We start from the raw sequence: 12,120 nt of genomic DNA on the forward strand, positions 1-12,120 counted from the left end.
ATTCATTCTGCTTGGGTAAGGGCCTGATACGTGAGTGGTACCCAATCATGAAGCAAAACCTGGCCAACAGATAACTTCACAGTAAGTGCTAAGGAGCTGCTGCATAGAATTCCAGCCAGTAGGGGGTCAGAACTAGAGTAAGAGGGGAATGAAATGTCTGTGACAGGAAGATCTTTCATAGACAAAAGTGGTGCTGGTGAGACAGGAAATGACCATGACTGGTCAGGATGGCTCAGTGCAAAAGTTCAGGACTTGATGTGAAAGGGGTTTCCTAAAGATGCGATTTGGGACAGGGGTTTGGTCTAGCACTTAAGATGTTAGTTAGGGTGCTTGCAGCCCACAGCAGAGTACCTGGGTTCAGTTCTTGGCTCTGCCTTCCATTCAAGCTCTCTGTCAACACAGACCCTGTGAGGCAGCGGTAATGGCTCCAGTGACTGGGTCTCTGCCACCTACATGGGAGACCTGGATTATGATCCTGGCTCCCAGTTTTGGCCTGGTCCAGCCCTGGCTGTCGCAGGCGTTTGAGAAGTGAAGCAGATAGCAGCACTCTCCTGGTCTCTCTCTCTCTCTCTCTCTGAGTAAACGATGAACAACTTTTTTTTTTTTTTTTAATAATGCCATGCACATAAGGCTGTACATAATGGAAGTTTTGTGACGCCTATTTGTTATCTAATGTGACATTTCAGAAAACTAACATGGTAGTTGTTTCAGTGTGGATTTGATATCTTGGTGTTGGTGCTGCTTGATCCTGTGTCTTTGGGCAACCTCTTAAGCAGCCTGAGCTTTTGTTTTCTCATCTGGAGATGGGCTCCTGCAGCTGTTGAGCAAAAGCCTCTGAAAACCCACTCTTCCATACAAGCAAAGAAAATATTGGCAAAAATGGTCAAAAGCAACTTTTTGAAAACTCTGGAAATTAACCACAAGATTACAATAATCTGAGGAATGTTTGCTGGCCCAATCTCAGAACAGGGAGATCTGCGGCATTTTTACTTGACTGATTTCCTTCCCCTTCTTTTCAGACCTGTGGTAGCCCAGACTCGCAATCACTGGAGGGGAAGAATAGGTTTGTAGCTCTTTCTTTAGAAGCCCTATCCCCAGAGAACTGTCAGTGCCTGACCAGTCTGGGAGCTCCCTGAAAAGGCTCTGTTCAGGGCTTGTCTTGACCTGCTGGGTCTGCAGGGCATTTGCCGAAAACAATCAGTGACAACAGTTTAACATCATAGCTGGCTGAGGCGGTGACACCAGTTGAGGGGAACAAAAGACTAAAATACTGAAAAAGGACAAATGGATCCATGAGAGGTCTATACAGGGCGTTGAAAAGTACTCACATATTGCTGGGATACAGAAGTCCTTGAGCACATGGCTGTGCTCAGTACACAAGGTTGTGTGTACTTCCAAGAAAGACTTGAGGAAGTTCTATTTTTTTTTTTCCATCTCTGGCTGACTTTAAGCCTCTGCAAAAGTACAAAGTTAAGGCTAAGCCACAGTTATAAGTTCATATCAGAACATTGATGTGTGCCCCAAATTTGATGAGAAAACATTATACATTCAGGAAGCTTCATGAACTCCAATTAGGATAAACTCAAGGAGATACATATCTAGACACATCATCATTAACCTCTTGAGAGCAACAAGAGAAAAACAAGAGACCCTCACTAAGATTAACAACCAGCTTCCCATCAGAATCCTTAGAGGCCAGAAAGTGGTGGTAGGATGATCTATTCAGAGTGCTGAAAGAAAAAAATATTTGTCCGCCAGGAATTCCATATCCAGTAAAATGCTCTAAAATGAAAGAGAAGTTAAGATATTTCCAGATAAACAACTAGAGAACTTGTCCCTTCGCAGACCTGTTTTACAAGAAATACTAAAGGGAGGGGACCAGCACTAAGGTATAGCAGGCTTAGCCTCTGCCTGGGATGCCGACATCCCATATGGGTGCTGGTTCATGTCCCAGCTGCTCTTCTGCTCCAGCTCTCTGTGGCCTAGGAAAGCAGTGGAGGATGGCCCAAGTGCTTGGGCTCCTGTACCTGCATGGGAACCCTGGAAGAAGCTCCTGGATCCTGGCTTTGGATGGGCTCAGTTCCGGCCATGGCAACTATCTGGGGAGCAAACCAGCAGATAGAAGACCATTCTTGCTGTCTCTTCCTCTGTTTCTAACTCCAACTCTCAAGTAAATAAAATCTCTAAAAAAATGCTAAAGGGAAATGAGATGGAAATGAAAGGATACTGTGAGTAGATAATGATTTGGATTCACATAAAGAAATAGAGAACACAAGAAAAGGTAAATACGCAGAATAAACAAAAATATAAATACATTTTAAGTTATTTTCTTTCATAATTTAAAATACAGTTGCACGAAACAATAATCATTATAGTGTTGACAGGCTTATTTTATAGAGGAATGCAATTTATTAGGCAAATAATAGCACAAAGGAGGAAGAAGAGAATGGAAGTATATGTTAACCCAAACTAGATTGCTTTAAATTGTTAAGTGTAATCTCCAGGACAACCAGTATTAAAATAACTCAACAAAGAAACAGCAGAATTAAAACTGTACACTATAGGGGCCGGTGCTGTGGTGTAGCGGGCAAAGCCACCGCCTGCAGCACTGGCATCCCATATGGGCACTGGTTCGAGTCTTGGCTGCTTTACTTCCGATCCAGTACTCTGCTATGGCCTGGGAAAACAGTAGAAAATGGCCCAAGTCCTCGGGCCCCTGCAGCAGTGTGGGAGACCTAGAAGAAGCTCCTGGCTCCTGATCCGCACAGTTCCAGCCATTGTGGCCATCTGAGGAGTGAACCAGCGGATGGAAGACCCTCTCTCTCTCTCTCTCTCTACCTCTCTCTACCTCTCTCTACCTCTCTGTAGCTCTGCCTTTCAAATAAATAATTTAAAAAAGTATACTATAAATTATGTACACAAAAGGCAATAATTGCAGAGTGAAGGAGCAAGAGGACATAAGACTCAGAAAACAAGCAGCAAAATGGGAGACATAAATCCTCCTTTATCAGTAATTATATTAAATGTATGTGGACTAAACATTCCAGTCAGAAAACAGAGATTGGTAGAAAGAATTTAAAAAACACAATCCAGCTATATTTTCTATGTAATACACATTTTAGATAAAAATGTCTCTAATAATTTTATGTTTGTACCTATTAACAAAGTCCCAGCACAAAAACACATGGACTGATAAGAGTTGAAGAAACAGACAACTTAATAGTAACAGTTGGAGATTTTAATACCCAATTTTGAATCATGGTTAGAACAACTAGGTAGATGATTAACCAGGAAAAGATGAACCAAATGCTACACCAACTAAATCCAGCAGTCATCCATGGAACACTATCCCAAGAATTGTAGTATGCACATTCATCTCATGTACACATGGAATATTCTCCAAAGTAGGCCATAAGTTAGGCTACAAAACAACCTTCAATACATTTAAAAGGATTAAAACCATATAAAGTATGTTTTCTGATCTCAGCAATCTTCTGATTATAGTAGGATGAAATAATTTCTTCATCTGTAAATGATGATCATATTTACCTGAGAATGTGGTGAAAGAATCCCGATCTCAAATATCCAGCACAGGGCATTAATAAACAGTAAGAATAAATGACACATACGTTTTCTTTGCTTCTTGACTGAAGTGTGGCAAATGATGGGTTAACAACAAATTAGAAAAGAATTAGCCATTTTGAATTTTAGTGATGGAATATATAATTGATGATGTCTTAGTACTGAGGAAATATAATATTACAACCCTAATATATCTACTGCCTTTGTAGCTAAAAGCTGAATGTAGGAATAAAAATTGGCAAATGAATGAACTGTCCCGTGTTTACAAGATAAATGATTTTGGATCTACCTGATTTTCCTTGGAGTAGGCCATTAGTGTTCATTAATATGTCTGACTGTTCATTCATTCCACATCAGGAAGGCAAGATCAGGCTACATTTTTATGAGTTGATCCCTCTGGTCAAGGTCTGAAGCTTGTCACTGCACCGCTTTAGAGCAGACCCCAGTTTAGATGGTCCCTGGCTGCTTTTTTGCAACAATAACTGATGTCAGTAGTTCTGACAGAGCCCAAAAGGCTCATAAATGCTAAACTATTTACTATCTGGCCCTTTATAGAAAAAGTTTGCTGAACCATAACCTAACAATTAAATAATCCTTGGGTGGGCCTGGTAGATGATATTTCAGGGACGACATTGAAAAACAATGCAGCCATCCTTTTATTTCCAAGTTTGCATAATTTTCTTCAACATAGTCAATCTGGTTTTCATCTGTAAATCCACCTACCCCTCCCTCTTTAATTGCTCTGAAGCAATAACAAGATGTACATTGACATTCCATCTTATATAAAGGAATATTGGGGTGAATCCTTGGCACAGTGGTTAAGATGGCACTGGAATGCCTACCTTGCATATCAGAGTGCCTGGGTTCAAGTCCCAGCTCTGCTTCTGATTCCAGTTCCTGCTAACATTGCCCCCTGGGAGGTAGTAGATGATGGCTCAAGTAGTTGAGTCTCTGCCAACCTTGCAGGAGACTCTGACTGAATTGCAGGTTTCTTGTTTCAGCCTAGTTCAGCCCCAGAAGCCAGTTGGGAAATGAAAGTGGATCCAGGATATCTCTGTCTCAGTGCCTTTCAAGTAAATAAATAAGTTTAAAAAATAAAATTTGAGTATATTTGCACTGTATTCAAGGCTTATGATGTTAATTTTTTTTGTAATTGTGAGAAATTTTAATTTTCTTTCAGATTTTACTGTGCAATTGTGATTGGCCAAATTGTACTCCAACTTGTATTGAAGGCTTCCAAGAATGGGAAATTTTTTTTTAACCCCAGGACAGTGAGAGTAGAGAGTAGAAATTTCTCTCTCCTTCTTATTCATATTGATCAAACTCAACATGGAGGTAATGTCTTATTTCTGAACTGCTAAGACCACAGTTTGTAGGTTCTACAATGGCTTAAATCAGACATGCCTAATTACTAAGTTTGTTTACTTATTTTCATTTTAATTCAGAGGGCAAGGAGAGAAAGCAGGAGGTGTAGAGAGAGACAGACAGACATAGATGCACAGAGAAACACCCTTTTATTCACCAGTTCACTCCAAAAAATGCTGCAACACCTGGGCTGGCCCAGGCTGAAGCCAGGACCTGGGACTCAATCTAGGTCTCCCATGTGGCTGGTAGGGACTCAAGTGTGTGAGACATCATCTGCTGCCTCCTGGGATGCGTGTCATCAGGGAGCTGAGTTGGAAGTGGAGGAGTCAGGACTGCTGTGGGATGCAGGCAGCTCAAGTGACAGCTTAATCCACTGTGCCACAATTCTTGTACTGTTTAAAGAGTTGGTTTGGGACATCTTGCTGTCACAAATTCAATTCTGTCTCCCTCTCATGTCAACCATTCCTCTACCCCCACCCCCACAACGCTGCCTCCTGAGTGAGCTCATGTACTACTTTATAGTAACTGGATTTGCAAATATTAATTTTTTTTGACCGGCAGAGTGGACAGTGAGAGAGAGAGACAGAGAGAAAGGTCTTCCTTTTGCCGTTGGTTCACCCTCCAATGGCCGCTGTGGCCGGCACGCTGCAGCTGGCGCACCGCGCTGATCCGATGGCAGGAGCCAGGTGCTTTTCCTGGTCTCCCATGGGGTGCAGGGCCCAAGCACCTGGGCCATCCTCCACTGCATTCCCTGGCCACAGCAGAGAGCTGGCCTGGAAGAGGGGCAACCGGGACAGAATCCGGCGCCCCAACCGGGATTAGAACCCAGTGTGCTGGCGCTGCAAGGCAGAGGATTAGCCTAGTGAGCCGCGGCGCCGGTGCAAATATTTTTATTAAAGGAGGTCATAGTTGTATGCTGTCCCCTGGATCTGCATTCAGACCTTCCATGCCCTGCCCATGGCCCCCTGGTCCTGCAAGCTGATCAGATCCAGGCCTTGAAAGATACCTGAGGTGGACTCTGCCCCCACCTTGTGCTCAGTCACATTGTTGACTCTTGCCAGCAGCTTAATTGAATCAATATAGAAAAGGAGGTTAGCTGACTGGAAGGTCTTGTCAGAAGTGAAAGGCAAAAGACTGAAGATACAGAGAGGTACTGAGGAAGCAGCAGTCTTTTCAGGGCTCTGACGGTAGAAAAAGCAACTTAAAAGGCAGACTGATTGATAGGATGCGTAATTCACTCTTAGGCTTGCCATTTGTTAAGGAAAAAACTTAAGATGGCAACAAGTCTTAAATATTTTGTGTACAGATTTTTATTTTTTTAAAGATGATTATTCGAAAGGTAGAGTTAGAGAGAGAGAGAGGGAGAGAGAGAGAGAGATAGGGAGGGATAGAGATCGATCCTCCATCTGCTGGCTCACTCCCTAAATGGCCACAACAGCTGGGGCTGGGCCAGGCAGAACCAAGGAGCCTGGAATTTCATCTAGGTCTCCCACCTCGGTGGCAGGAGCCCAAGCACTTGCGCCATCTTAAGCTGCCTCCCCAGGCACAGTAGCAGGGAGCTGGATCAGAAGTGGAGCAGCCAGGACTTGAACTGGCACTTATGTGGGATGCTGGTGATGGAAGTAGTGGCCTGAAATGCTGTACCACAACACTGGCCCCTAGATACGAATTTTTAAAGGATGAGAATTTTTTTTAAATGCATGTATTCACATACAATTTAAAAACAGTCTTGTTTTCCCTAACACAGTTTTGGGAACGAGATCACCTGACTGTTCTAAGAGTTATGGGAGGGTCTTATCATGAGTGAGGAATAAGGACCTTTGTTTACTCATCCTAGGCTCATAGGCCACAGTCATTTTCCTGGCTTCCTAATGATTATTACAAGTGGCATGAGGAAGCAAAAGCATATACATTGAGAACTTTTGCTGACTTCCCAGCACAAACCATCAGTTAATCCCTGCTGCTGCACCACTTGGTTCCCCCCTCCTAGTCACACTACCAGGATCCATATGAAGAATGATTCCACAAGTCACAAGTGTATGTAACACAAGCCATTTTCTTTTTAAAATATTTGTATATTCTGGGGCTGGTGTTGGGGCACAAAAGGTTAAGCCACCACCTGTGACTCTGGCATCCCATATGAGCACTGGTTCATGTCCCAGCTGCTCCACTTCCAATCCAGCTCCCTATGAATTTGCTTGGGAAAGCAGTGGAAAATGGTCCAAGTGCCTGGGCCATTTCCTGGTGGGAAACTCAGATGTAGTTCTAGGCTCCTGGCTTTGCCACAGCTCAACCCTGGCCATTGCAGTCATTTGGAGAGTTAACCAGCAGATGAAGGATCTCTTTCCTCTCTCTCAGTAACTCTGTCAAACAAATACATAAATATTTAAAATTTGTATTTTAATAATTTTACTTCAAATTCCCCAGAACCAGGTTTTCTATATCTCATTTCAGTTATCTATTTTTGTGTAATAAATTATCCAAAACGTAGTGACTGAAAAGCCATTCTATATTTTCATAGTTCTGTGGGCAGGAATTTCAGTAGAAATCAATGAAGATGGCTCTGCTCTCTGATCTATAGTCTGTGGCTTCAACTAGAAGGGCCTGGATAGCCTAAATCCTCCAATTAAAAGATAGGTACTGGCTGAATGGATTAAAAAACAAGATCCATCTATTTGCTGCTTATAAGAAACATTATTCGTACTTTGGAAACTTATATTCATTAAATAAAAGTTAAAAAAAAAAAAAGAACTGTAAAAAAAAAAAAAAAAAGAAACATAGCTCACCAACAAAGAAACATAGACTGAAAGTGAAAGGATGGAAAAAGATATTCAATGTTAACAGAATGCAAAAAAGAGCAGGTGTAGCTATTCTAATATCAGACAAAATAGAAACAAAAGCTGTTAAAAGAGGATCAATTCAACAGGAAGATGGGACTATAATAAATGTATATGTACCCAACGTCAGGGTGCCTGGTTGTTTAAAATGAAAGCTAATGGAGCTAAAAGGAGACATGGATTCTAATACAGTAGTAATAGGGGGAGGGGCTTCAACACCACACTATCATCAATAGACAGATCAACCAGACAGAAAATCAACAAAGAAAACATCAGTGCTAATATGCACTATGGACCAAATAGACCTAAGTGATATCTACAGAACTTTTTATCCCACAATTGCAGTATATACATTCTTTTAATCAGTGCATGGAACTTTCTCTAGGGTAGACCATATGCTAGCCCATAAAGCAAGTCTCAGCAAATTAATAAAAAAAAATCAAAGTCATACCATGCATCTTTTCTGACAACAGAATGAGGCTGGGAATTAACAGTTCAATCATCTCGAGAACATACACATTCTCATGGAGATGGAACAACATGCTTCTGAATGAACAGTGGGTCATAGAAGAAATCAAAAGAGAAAAAAAAATTTAGAAATGAATGAAAAGGCCGGCGACGCGGCTCACTAGGCTAATCTTCCGCATAGCGGCGCTGGCACACCAGGTTCTAGTCCCAGTCAGGGCACTGGATTCTGACCCGGTTGCCCCTCTTCCAGGCCATCTCTCTGGTGTGGCCCGGGAGTGCAGTGGAGGATGGCCCAAGTACTTGGGCCCTGCACCCCATGGGAGACCAGGAGAAGCACCTGGCTCCTGCCTTCGGATAGGTGCGGTATGCCAGCCGCAGCACGCCGGCCGCAGCGGCCATTGGAGGGTGAACCAACGGCAAAAGGAAGACCTTTCTCTCTCTCTGTCTCTCACTGTCCACTCTGCCTGTAAAAAAAAATAAAGAAATGAATGAAAACAATACAACATATCAAAACTTATGGGATACAGTGAATACAGTGTTAAGAGGGACTTTTATAGCAATTGGTGCCTACATCAAGAAGTTGGAAAGGCTGGTGCTGGTGCTGTGGCATAGCAGGTAAAGCTGCTACCTTCAGTGCCAGCATCCCAGATGGGCACTGCTTCAAGTCTTGGCTGCTCCGCTTCCAATCCAGCTCTCTGCTGTAGCCTGGGAAAGCAGAAGATGGCCCCTGCACCGGTGTGGGAGACCCAAAAGAAGCTCCAGGCTCCCGGCTTCAGATTGGCCCAGCTCTGGCTGATGCAGCCATTTGGGGAATGAGCCAGTGGATGGAAGACCTCTCACTCTCTCTCCCTGCCTCTGCCTCTCTAAAACTGTGCATTTTAAATAAATATTCTTTTAAAAAATCTGAAAGGCACAAAATGAATGAGCTATCAGTGCATCTCAAGAATCTAGCAAAACTATGACAAATCAAACCCAAAATTAGTAGGGAGGAAAGAAATAACTGGAGAATAAACAACATTAAAACAAAACAAAACAAAAAGATCAATGAAATGAAAAGCTAGTTTTTTGAAAAAATACACAAAATTGATACAACACTGGCTGAACTAACCCAAAAGACCCAAATCAACAAAATCAGAGATGAAAAAGGAAATGTAACAACAGATACCACAGAAATAAAAAGAATCATTAGGAATTACTAAAAAGAGCTGTTTGCCAACAAATTAGAAAGCTTACAAGAAGCAGATTCCTGAACACATACAATCTACCAAAATTGAGTCATGAAGGCACAGAAAACCTAAACAGACCAATAAACAAGATGGAGATGGAAACAGTAATAAAGACCCTCTGAACAAAGAAAAGCCCAGGGCCAGATGGCTTCACTGCTGAATTCTACCAGACATTTAAAGAAGTAATTCCAATTCTTCTCAAGCTTTGCAAAACAATTGAAAGGGAGGGAATCCTTCACAACTCCTTCTATGAAGCCAGCATCACATTAATTCCTAAACCAGAAAAAGATACAACAGAGAAAGTAAACTATAAACCAATATCCCTGATGAACATAGAGGCAGAAATCTTCAACAAAATACTAGCTAATCAAATCCAACAACACATCAAAAAAATTATTCACCGAGACCAAATGAGACTTATCCCTAACATGCAGGGATGGCTCAACATTTGCAAATCCATAAATGTGATACATCACATCAACAAACTGAAAAACAAAAACCACATGATTGTTTCAAGAGATGCAGAGAAAGCATTTGATAAAATAAAACATGGTTTCATGATGAAAACCTTAAGCAAACTGGGTATAGAAGGAGCATTCCTCAACATAATCAAGGCAGTTTATGAAAGCCGACAGCCAGCATCTTATTGAATGGAGAAAGGTTGGAAGCATTTCCACTAAGATCTGGAAACAAACAAGGATGCCCACTCTCACCATGGCTATTCACTATAGTCCTGGAAATTTTAGCCAGAATCATTAAGCAAGAAAAAGAAATCAAGGGATACAAACTGGACAGAAGGAACTCAAACTACCCCTGTTTGCAGATAACATGATTCTATATTTAGGGGATCCAAAAGACTCCACTAAGAGACGACTGGAACTCATAAAAGAGTTAAAGTAGCAGGATATAAATTAACTCAAAAATCAGTAGCCTTTGTATACACGGACAGTGTTATGACTAAGAAAAAACTTCTAAGATCAATCCATTCACAATAACTATAAAAATTAAATACCTTGGAGTACATTTAACCAAGGAGGTGAAAGATCTCTATGATGAAAATTATAAAACACTAAAGAAAGAAAAAAGAGACCCCAAAAATGGAAAAATCTTCCACTCTTGTGGATTGGAATAATTAATGTAATCAAAATGTCCATACTACCTGAAGCAATATACAGATTCAATGCAATCCCAAGCAAAACACCAATGACAGTCTTCTCAGATCTAGAAAAAATGATGATAAAATTCACAGGGAAACACAAGATACTCCAAATAGCTAAAGCAGTCTTAACAAAAACAAAGCTGGATGTACCACAATACCAGATTTCAAGACATTCTACAGGGCAGTTATAATCAAAACAGCTTGATGCTGGCAAAATAATAATAATAATAATAAGAAGAAGAAGAACAAGAACAAGAAGAAGAACAAGAAGAAGACGACGACGACGACAGGTAGACCAATGGAACCAAATAGAAACTCCAGAAATCAATCTACTTATTTACAACCAACTTATCTTTGAAAAAGGAGCTAAAATCAATCCCTGGAGCACAGACTATCTCTTCAACAACAAACAGTGCTGGGAAAACTGGATCTCCACATGCAGGTATGAAACAACACAAAAATACACTCAAAATGGATCAAGGACCTAAATCTATGATCCAATACCACCAAATTACTAGAGAACATTGGGGAAACTCTGCAATACATTGCCAGAGGCAACGACTTCTTGGAAAAGACTCCAGAAGCACAGGCAGTCAAAGCTAAACTTGACAAATAGGATTACATCAAGCTGAGAAGCTTATGCACTGCAAAAGAAACACTCAACAAAAAGGCAACCGGCAGAATGGGAGAAAATAGTTTCAAACTATGAAACTGATAAAGGATTAAAATGTAGAATCCCAATAACAACAAAACAATCCAGTTGCCATGGTCAAAGGACTTGAACAGGTATTTTTCAAAAGAGTAAATCCAAATGGCCAACAGACACATGAAAAAATGCTCAAGATCACTATCCATCAGGGAAACGCAAATCAAAAGCACAATGAAGTTTCACCTCATCCCAGTTAGAACAAACAGTAAATGCTGGTGAATATGTGAGGTAAATGGTACCCTAAATCCACTTTTGGTGGGAATGTAACCTGGTACATCCATTGTGGAAGACAGTATGGCAATACTTCAGAAATCTGAATATAGATCTACCTATGATGAAGCCATCCCACTCCTCAAATTTACCCAAAGGAAATGAAATCAGCATATGAAAGAACATTTGTACCCCCATGTTTACTGCTGCTCAATCAACTCAGATGTCCATCAACTGATGACTGGATAAATTATGGTATATATTCACTATGGAATACTACTCAGCAGTAAACAAAAAAATTGAAATCCTGTCTTAAAAGGGATGCAACTGGAAAACATTATACTTAGTGAAATAAACCAGCCCAAAAAAGACAAATACCATATGTTTTTCCCTGATCTGTGGTAACTAATCAAGTACCTGAAAGGTAATGTATAGGAGTGAAAGACATTTTGAGATTCAATGATTTTTTTAAAGCCACTGTCTCAACTGTTAAGGAATAGTGTTTTTTTCTTCATATTATTTGTTGAACTCTTTAATCTTAGGACTACAAAGATAATAGATATA

At 40.9% G+C, this 12,120-nt stretch overlaps 1 long non-coding RNA gene across 1 annotated transcript in view; it reads left to right on the forward strand.

Moving 5' to 3' along the window:
• The window catches only part of LOC138844377 (uncharacterized), a 58,562-nt gene that overhangs the window by 34,005 nt on the left and 12,437 nt on the right, over window positions 1-12,120 (forward strand). The window lies entirely within an intron of this gene.

Source organism: Oryctolagus cuniculus, chromosome 11 (assembly GCF_051225735.1).
Source record: "Oryctolagus cuniculus isolate XC-2025 breed Fujian yellow rabbit chromosome 11, ASM5122573v1, whole genome shotgun sequence".
In the NCBI taxonomy this organism is placed as follows: Eukaryota; Metazoa; Chordata; class Mammalia; order Lagomorpha; family Leporidae; genus Oryctolagus; species Oryctolagus cuniculus.